The sequence below is a fragment of the Streptopelia decaocto genome (assembly GCF_964273445.1).
Source record: "Streptopelia decaocto genome assembly, contig: HAP1_SCAFFOLD_854, whole genome shotgun sequence".
NCBI lineage: Eukaryota > Metazoa > Chordata > Aves > Columbiformes > Columbidae > Streptopelia > Streptopelia decaocto.
This window is the reverse complement of record NW_028116250.1, coordinates 6,154-14,818: the sequence shown is the minus strand read 5'-3', so window position 1 is coordinate 14,818 and position 8,665 is coordinate 6,154. Positions and strand designations below refer to the sequence as shown.

General features: G+C 54.4%; 1 long non-coding RNA gene across 1 annotated transcript; it reads left to right on the top strand.

Annotated features, from left to right (window-relative positions):
- The first annotated feature begins 318 nt into the window (after positions 1–318).
- LOC309452292 lies at positions 319–1,355 on the top strand. Its single transcript, XR_014186523.1, has 2 exons — positions 319–557; positions 668–1,355. It is a non-coding gene; the product is annotated as an uncharacterized lncRNA (long non-coding RNA).
- Positions 1,356–8,665: the final 7,310 nt, after the last annotated feature.

The window sequence follows — 8,665 nt, the reverse complement described above, 5'->3', positions numbered from 1 at the left end:
GGCCCCGCAATGGGGCCTCGTGGCCCTGGGGCCGCCATGCCGGCCACCGCAGCGTCCGTTGGGGCCGCCACGAGCCCCTGTGATGGCAGTTGGAGCCCAGCTGTGCCAGCCGCGACGTGGCTCCGAGTGAAGAGGCCGCAGACAACAGCGCCGGAGAGACCAGAAGAAGGAAGAGGAGGCTCAGGGACCCCCCGGGATGGCTCCGCCGCCCAAACAACGGCGGCTGCCTGTCCGGAGCAGCAACACCGCCCACAGGCAGGAGGAGCCAATGGAGGTTGACCCACCCCGGGAAGAGGCGGAGCCCATGGAGGTGGATCCGCCTCGGCAGGAGGAGGAGGAGGCGATGGAGGTGGATCCGCCTCAGGCGGGGCTGCAGGGGCCCTCCAGCAGCACGGCCGGACTGCCTGCGGCGCCGTGGTGCCCGAAGCGCCGCAGGACGGCCGGGGGCTCTCCCAGAGCCCCCAAACAGGCGCCTGGCCGCAAGCGGCGCCGCCCCCGCAGCCGCCGCTAGCCACCTCCGGGGATGGGCCGGACCAGCAGCCGCTCTGGAGCCACAGGTGAGCCCGGCTTCCCAGCCCGCACCCCCGGCCCTCATGCCGGGGCATCTCCTCTGCCCTGGGGCCTGGGGAAGAGGCGAGGAGACTCGCTGCCATCTTCTGCTCGGCAGCCCCAGAACACCGGGAGTCCTCGGGAGCCACCAGACAGCGGGGGACAGCGCCGCAGACCCGAGGACAGCGCTGGAGGCGTTTGGGCACTCTCCCGAGGCCGGGAGAGGGCTCCAGTTCAAGGTAGGCTAGGCTAGGATAGGATAGGGTAGGGTAGGGTAGGATAGGGGAGGGCTTGGGCAGGTCCTGGGAGGCGTGAGCAGCCTGTGGGACAAGGAGCCAGGTCTGGCTCACATGCTCAGGGAACAGCCGATCGCCAGCACTGGGGTCAGGAAGGAATTTTCCCCCGGGGCAGATTGGCCCTGGTCCCCGGGGGTTTTTTGCCTTCCTCTGCAGCATGGAGCATGACCACTTTGCAGAGCTCCTCTGGGCCCTTTTGGCTCGGTTCCTGCCTGCTGCTCAAGCACCAGGAAGATGGGCTCTCGTGCCCTGCAGCTGGGGGGAGGAAGGCTTTTTTTCCCCCAGGTGGGACAGCAAGCGTCTCCGGGGGTTTTTTGCCTTCCTCTGCAGCGCTGAGCACGGCCCCTTGCCACGGCTTCTTTGGGCCATTTGGGCTGGGTGCCTGCTGCTCCACGAGGCGGCCCTACACTTAGCTAGAACAGCGTAGAACTAAGCTAAGGAAGGCTAAAGAAGTGCAACCAACTAACCAGCCTTCAAGAAGAGAAAATAAAATTAAAATAAACACTTGTATCCCTTGTGTTTTGTGTCCTTGAAAGTGTTTTGGAGACGGGAGAAGGGGGGAGAAGGGGAGAGGCGGGAGGGGGGGAGAAGGGGAGAGGCGGGAGGGGGGGAGAAGGGGAGAGGCGGGAGGGGGGGAGAAGGGGAGAGGCGGGAGGGGGGGAGAAGGGGAGAGGCGGGAGGGGGGGAGAAGGGGAGAGGCGGGAGGGGGGGAGAAGGGGAGAGGCGGGAGGGGGGGAGAAGGGGAGAGGCGGGAGGGGGGGAGAAGGGGAGAGGCGGGAGGGGGGGAGAAGGGGAGAGGCGGGAGGGGGGGAGAAGGGGAGAGGCGGGAGGGGGGGAGAAGGGCACGGCTGCCCTGAACCCATCACCCCCTAGAGATGAAGTCCAAGGGAGACCCCACTCAGCTGGCAAATATTCCAAAACCACGTTTTGCTCACAGATCTTACAGCAAGTTTTGCCCCAGCAAACAAAAGATTAAACATCAACAACAAGCAGAAATAATACTCACAAGTCTGAAACATCTTCTACGGGATTTTCCCGTACCGGCCGACACCGCCGGACCCGGCGGGCACACCCGCTGCCCCCGCTCCAGCTGCCCGCCAAGCGGCGGCGCCGGCCGCGCCACCCACGCGTGCCCACGAGCGGCCTCGCCCTCCCCGCCCGCCCGCCGGGCACAAGACGGACCCCAGCGCAGCCCCGCCCGGGCACCGGGACAGCGCGGAAGCGTCGCGGCGCCGGTTACCGAGCGGCAGCAGCAGCAGCAGCAGCAGCAGCTGAGAGGGGCTGCTGCTCGCCTTGGCCGCCATGCTGGACACAGACCCGACCAATCGCTACCGCCTCCCGCAAAGACCGGCCCAGCAGCCCCGACGAGCGGATGGCAGAGCCGTCGCTCCTCGGCCCCGCCCCGTGTTCCGGCAAAGGCGGGAACGAGCGGGAGTCCCGCGGTTTGGCTGCTCCCGAGAGAGACTTGGAGGGAAAACTCTTCCCGCCCCCTGTCCCTTCTTCTCCGGCCGGGCAGCTTCCTGGAGCTGCCGCCGCTACAACCGCTGCCGACAGCCCGGTGGCCCCGCTGTGCCAGCCCACCCTTACATGGGGCTTTTTCTTGTGCGTGGAGTGTCCGGTGGAGACTTTTCAGTGCTGTGTGTCACAGCTGGTTTATGTGCTGATTTTTCTCCCACCCTATTTTCTCATTAACTCACAAGAAGGTTGTTGCAAGAAGGATTTCTGGAAACGCTTCAACACCCATAGAAGTGGCTTGGAGCCAAAAAAGCACTGTCTCCTCAAACACGGTTTGCATTCTTAACACTACAGCACTCTTTAGAAAATCGGTATTTCCACTTCTACAGCCATTGCACATTCTGTGGCGGGTCAGAGTCCAGAAGCACCGAGCCTTCCTAAGCTCTGTCCTCTGCCTCGGAGGGTGACGCTCCCTCCAGAAACGCCCCCACCTCTCAGAGGAGGGACAGCTGCTGCTGTCCCGGGGCTGCAGGCTGGACTCTCAAACGAGCCGAGTTCCCAGGGCACTCCCAACAACTCGGCTCTCGGCTCCTGGAGTGAAATGCAACCTTTGCAACCACCTGATGCCGCTGCCCTGCTGGGCTGGGCACAGGAGCCCTTCGCCGTGAGCAGGGCAGGGACATGCAACGCTGGGCTTGACTCGCTGCGGAGCTGCAGGGCTGGTGTGTCATCCTGCAGCAGGGGGGGATGAAGTGCCAGCGGGGGCAGTGACAGTGACTGTGCCAGTCAGCGCGCGCAGGCGACAGGAACAACCACGAAGCCACTAATGAAAGAAATGCAAAGAGTACAGCATGGGAAAGAGCACTGGATCAGCACCCGGTGGATTGTCCCTTTGTTTTTTGTTGACTATCAGTGTTCTTTATGGAATTATTGATTTCTTTTTACTGATGTATGGCTGGTCATTTTAATACGTTTGGGGATATTTTGGATATTAGTTTTCCTTTCTTTTACAAGGGGAAAATGGTGTGGGACAAATTTTTATTCAGACATGGTATAGGACTAACACTGTTTTTGCCAGTGCCTAACCAGACTCTATTGAATGGAGCTTGGGACTTCGTAACAGGGCTGTAGGAAGAAGTACTGGAAGTAAGGCTGGACTGGCAACAAATCCACACTGTGTTTTGGCAAAAAAGGGACACGGTTAGGCTGATTACTCCCCTGTCTTGTAGACGACAGGGACTGATTTGGGGCCAGCACCCCAAAGGCTTCCTCCCAAGGGTGCTGGGCGGAGTTGGGGTGGGCGGGGCTGCACACGCCTGGCTCTGTCACCCCCGTGTCACAATGCCAGCACCCGGCAACGCAGCACTCACAATGCCCGGAGCAGGATCAAAAGGAGCAGCCGGGTCCCGTGTCCACTGCCAGAGCCGGCCCGGGGGCAGCCCCAACACATCCCACAGGAAGCACTTGAGGAGCTGGTGGAATCACAGGGCAGGGGCTGAGGGAGGAAGAGCTTGCATGAGGCTGCTGGAGGTTCTCGACTGCAAGGTGATCTGCTGGCAGGGCCACCTTCCAAGCTCAGCTCATGGATGGAAATCCTTTTGAGCTGGATAGCAGTGGAGAGACCAAGGGAATTTCTTCTGTGCTTGGAACACCCACTGGTGTCCCACCAGGCACAGGAAGGAGTCTTGCCCCCAAGGTCCGTCAGCTCAGAGGCATTTGGGCACTCTCGGAAGTCCAGGAGATGGCTCCAGCTCAAGGGAGGACAGGATAGGGCTTGGGCAGGTCCTGGGAGGCGTGAGCAGCCTGTGGGACAAGGAGCCAGGTCTGGCTCACATGCTCAGGGAACAGCCGATGGGTCAGGAAGGAATTTTTTCCCCCGGGGCAGATTGGCCCTGGTCCCCGGGGGTTTTTTGCCTTCCTCTGCAGCATGGAGCATGACCACTTTGCAGAGCTCCTCTGGGCCCTTTTGGCTCGGTTCCTGCCTGCTGCTCAAGCACCAGGAAGATGGCCTCTCGTGCCCTGCAGCTGGGGGGAGGAAGGCTTTTTTTTCTCCCCGCCAGGTGGGACAGCAAGCGTCTCCGGGGGTTTTTTTGCCTTCCTCTGCAGCGCTGAGCACGGCCCCTTGCCACGGCTTCTTTGGGCCATTTGGGCTGGGTGCCTGCTGTTCCACGAGGTGGCCCTAAACTTAGTGAGAACAGCCTACCCAAACCAGCATAGAACAACTCACCGAAAACAACCTTAAAGAACCTAAACCAATCTGCCTTAAAATACTTCAATCAGCCACCAACAACCTAAGCAGAACCTTAAACAATCTACAACAAATTACCTAAACCAACCTACACCAAACAAAAGAAACCATCCTAAACCCCCTAAAACAAACCTACCCAAACCAAATGATCTAAAAAATCCTACCTAAAACAATCTAAAACTACAGAAACCGGCATTTCTCAGCCAACCTTAAGCAACCTGTAACCAAACAAGCTAAACACACCGAAACCAACCAATCTTAACCTAAAACAACCATTAAACAATCTCACACAACTTCAAAACAATCTGATCAAGGATAAAACTACCTAAAACAACCCATCTAAACCAACCTCAAAAATATGAAACCAAATGACATAACCTGACCAAAATGACCTAAAGCAAACAACCCAAAGCTAAACAGAACCACTGAAACCAGCCTACAATCACCAAGCTAAAAGCCATGCCGTGTCTCACTTGGATGTGTCTGCAGTCTTGGAAGCTTGACTACCCCAGGTTCTCCTGCTAATGGACCCTGAGCTTGTTTGCAGGTTCTCAAGCACAGCGCAGCTACCGTATCCCCTTGACCTAGCAGTGGTTCGCCTCTAGCGGGGAAGGTCGTCCTCTTGGAGCAAGGCAGGGAAACACGGGGAGCAGGGAAGGAGGAAGGGGACATCTGCTGAGACAGCAGAAACAGCCCAATCGAGCCTGGTGATTAGTTGCGGGACACAGGTCCCAGCGAGATTGCAGTCACATCCAAATCACCCAGACACAACCTAAAACCAACAAAACACAATGTCAATCTAACCAAACCACCTAAAGCACCCTCAACAACCAATCTAAACCACCCCAACCTGAAGGAACCCATCTTCAAAACATGCAACGGAAATAACACTGCCTAAAACAACCTACCAAAAAGTAACTAAAGCAACCTAAACCAAACCACCTGAACCAACCTCAACAGAAACCCTTCAAGCAACCTAAACTATGCAAACCAAACCTGCCTAAACCAACCTACCTGAAAACACAGACACCCACCAACCCACCTAAACTGCCTACTGAAAAGAAACAACCTAAAATAACCAACCAACCAACCAACTTCAAATCATCTAAACAAACCTAAACCAAAGTACTGAAAACGGCCTCAACGAAAACAGCTTCACATACGCCACCTACAACAACCAACGGAAGACACTTTCAACCAAAAATCACCTACATCAAGCCACCTGAACCCACCAGCCTCCAGCAAACAGCCTCTCACAACCACCCTCAAAGAACCTGCCTCCAACCAACCTCAAACGACCGCAACAAACTGAACCAAGCTACTAAAACCAGAAACCTAAACCAAACTAACACAACCAGTGCTAAAGAATCGGCAGAAAACAGCACCAACCAAAGAACCCAACAAAACCAAGAAAAATAAACCTCCGAAGCCAAACAACATAGATCAGCGGTAAGAAAATCACATCACACAACCTAAACCAACCCACCTGAACTAACCAACCCAAACCAAGCTAAACCATCAAACCTGAAACAAGCAATCTAAGACCGCCAACCTAAACCAAGCTTCACAAACCTTAACCTAAAACAACCAGCCTGCAGTGACCTATGAACACACAACCTACCAACAACGTCACACGCTGTCAAACAACCAGTCTCAAAAAGCCTACCAAAACCAACTCATAGAAACTGACCTAAACCAACCAAATGAAACCAACTTAAAAGAAACCAACAAAACCAAAACAACAACAACAATAGAAACAACATCAACAACAAAAACAGAACACCAAAGAAGGTAGAAAGAAACAGGCAAAACCCAAACAAGTTCCAGACAAAGAAAGTAGATGTAGGAAACAGCATGCAGAGATGTTGCATGGGGACCCGGTGCTTTGGAGCAGCCACTGGTGTCCTGCCAGGAACAGGAAGGATTCGCAGCTGCCACTCGGCACCTCTCCCTGCGGGCAACACCAGCGCCTGGCAGGGACCAGAGCGCTTCTCGTGCACCCTGCCCAAGAAGCACAGCAGCCAAACAAGGTGCGCAAGGCAAAACATCTGCTTGTCATCGCTACATGTGATGCTTTGCAAAAGACCCCACAGTACCACATACCTCTTCTTTTGTGCACCGTCAGTCCCGCGCCTCATTCTCAAGGTTCTCCCTCTTCAGGAACCAGGGAAAGCTTGGCCTCTATTCCTGCTGCTGCTCTCTGCAGCTCTGGGACTTGCCTTTGCCAGCCTGCAAGGGCTGTTGTTTCAAGCTAAACTGAAGAATGCATCAGCCTGCTCCTGGCTACACGTGGGCTTGTGTTAAGGATTGTGAGCGTTGGCTCTGAAAAAGAGTGAGAAACAGAAATGACATGAAATAACAACACATGAAAAAACATAAAATGAAGTATATTAAAATATAAAATAAAATAAAATAAAATAAAATAAAATAAAATAAAATAAAATAAAATAAAATAAAATAAAATAAAATAAAATTAGAAACACTTGTACCCATTGCGTTTTGTGTCCTGGAAAGTGGTTTTGAGGGAAGAGTGAGGGAAGAGTGAAGGAAGGGGGAGGGAAGGGGGAACGGCAGGGGGGAAGGGAAGAGAAGGCAGAAGAGAAAAGAAAGCCCTGACAGAGCCCTGAGGGCTCCATACCTGAAATTGTGCGGGTTTCACTGAAAGTGAACTCATTTTCTTCATGGAGTTAGAAACCTTTCTTTTTCACGGATCGCACAGTCATTATTTGGAATTAGTTTGAGAACACAAGATAACACCCCAGCACAGAGCTAATGTTTTTCATTGCTCTGGTCTGAGAGCCAAGGACATTCTGACTGCTCTGCCCACAGATGTGACGTATCGAGGAAGGGGGGCAGAGATGGGACAGAGCTGGACTGACATCCAGGCTGATGGATAAGAGTATTTCATCCCATTAGCGTCACGGTAATTACTGAAGGAGGGAGGGGATCTTTCTCACTCTCTCAGGCGTGCAGTGCAATCTCGATAAACTGGCCACATGCGTCAAGAAAGCTACCTGGCAACCAAACAGATCCATTGCACTCTTGTGCTCAGCACATCAAGATTTGCCCTCTAAGTCTCGGCAATTTCTTGAATATCACCAATAATCAACACAGGTTTCAAACAGCAACATGGCATGACAAAATAATACATACTTCTCTTTAAGTCCACTCCTTTTTTTCATCTTTGCCTAGACCTTCGGGAAATGTCAAACCAAACTAACTACTGAGCAGTTCAACACACAACCCACGCAAAATAAAGGCTACCGATTAGGAACCCGATGACAAGTATCAGTCGTGCAACTGCTACTCTATGGCACGGCTGCCCTGAACCCATCACCCCCTAGAGATGAAGTCCAAGGGAGACCCCACTCAGCTGGCAAATATTCCAAAAACGCAAACACGTTTTGCTCACAGATCTTACAGCAAGTTTTCCCTCAGCAAACAAAAGATTAAACAGCAACAACAAGCAGAAATAATACTCACAAGTCTGGAACTCACAAGAGGGTTGTTGCAAGAAGGATTTCTGGAAACGCTTCAACACCCATAGAAGTGGCTTGGAGCCAAAAAAGCACTGTCTCTTCAAACACGTTTTGCATTCCTAACACCACGGCACTAAAGAAATATCAGAATCCCTTAGCAGAGTAGAATTCTGCAATCCAACTCTCAGGTTTGTCGTGCTGGTAAAGCATATTGTCCAAAGATCTGCAGCTGTTGCTCTTTCCTTAAGACAAAAGGCCAAGGAGTCCGTTCCGCCAGAGGCAAACCAAATCCAAGCACTGACAGGACTGCAGAGCAAAATGGCCCCGCAATGGGGCCTCGTGGCCCTGGGGCCGCCATGCCGGCCACCGCAGCGTCCGTTGGGGCCGCCACGAGCCCCTGTGATGGCAGTTGGAGCCCAGCTGTGCCAGCCGCGACGTGGCTCCGAGTGAAGAGGCCGCAGACAACAGCGCCGGAGAGACCAGAAGAAGGAAGAGGAGGCTCAGGGACCCCCCGGGATGGCTCCGCCGCCCAAACAACGGCGGCTGCCTGTCCGGAGCAGCAACACCGCCCACAGGCAGGAGGAGCCAATGGAGGTTGACCCACCCCGGGAAGAGGCGGAGCCCATGGAGGTGGATCC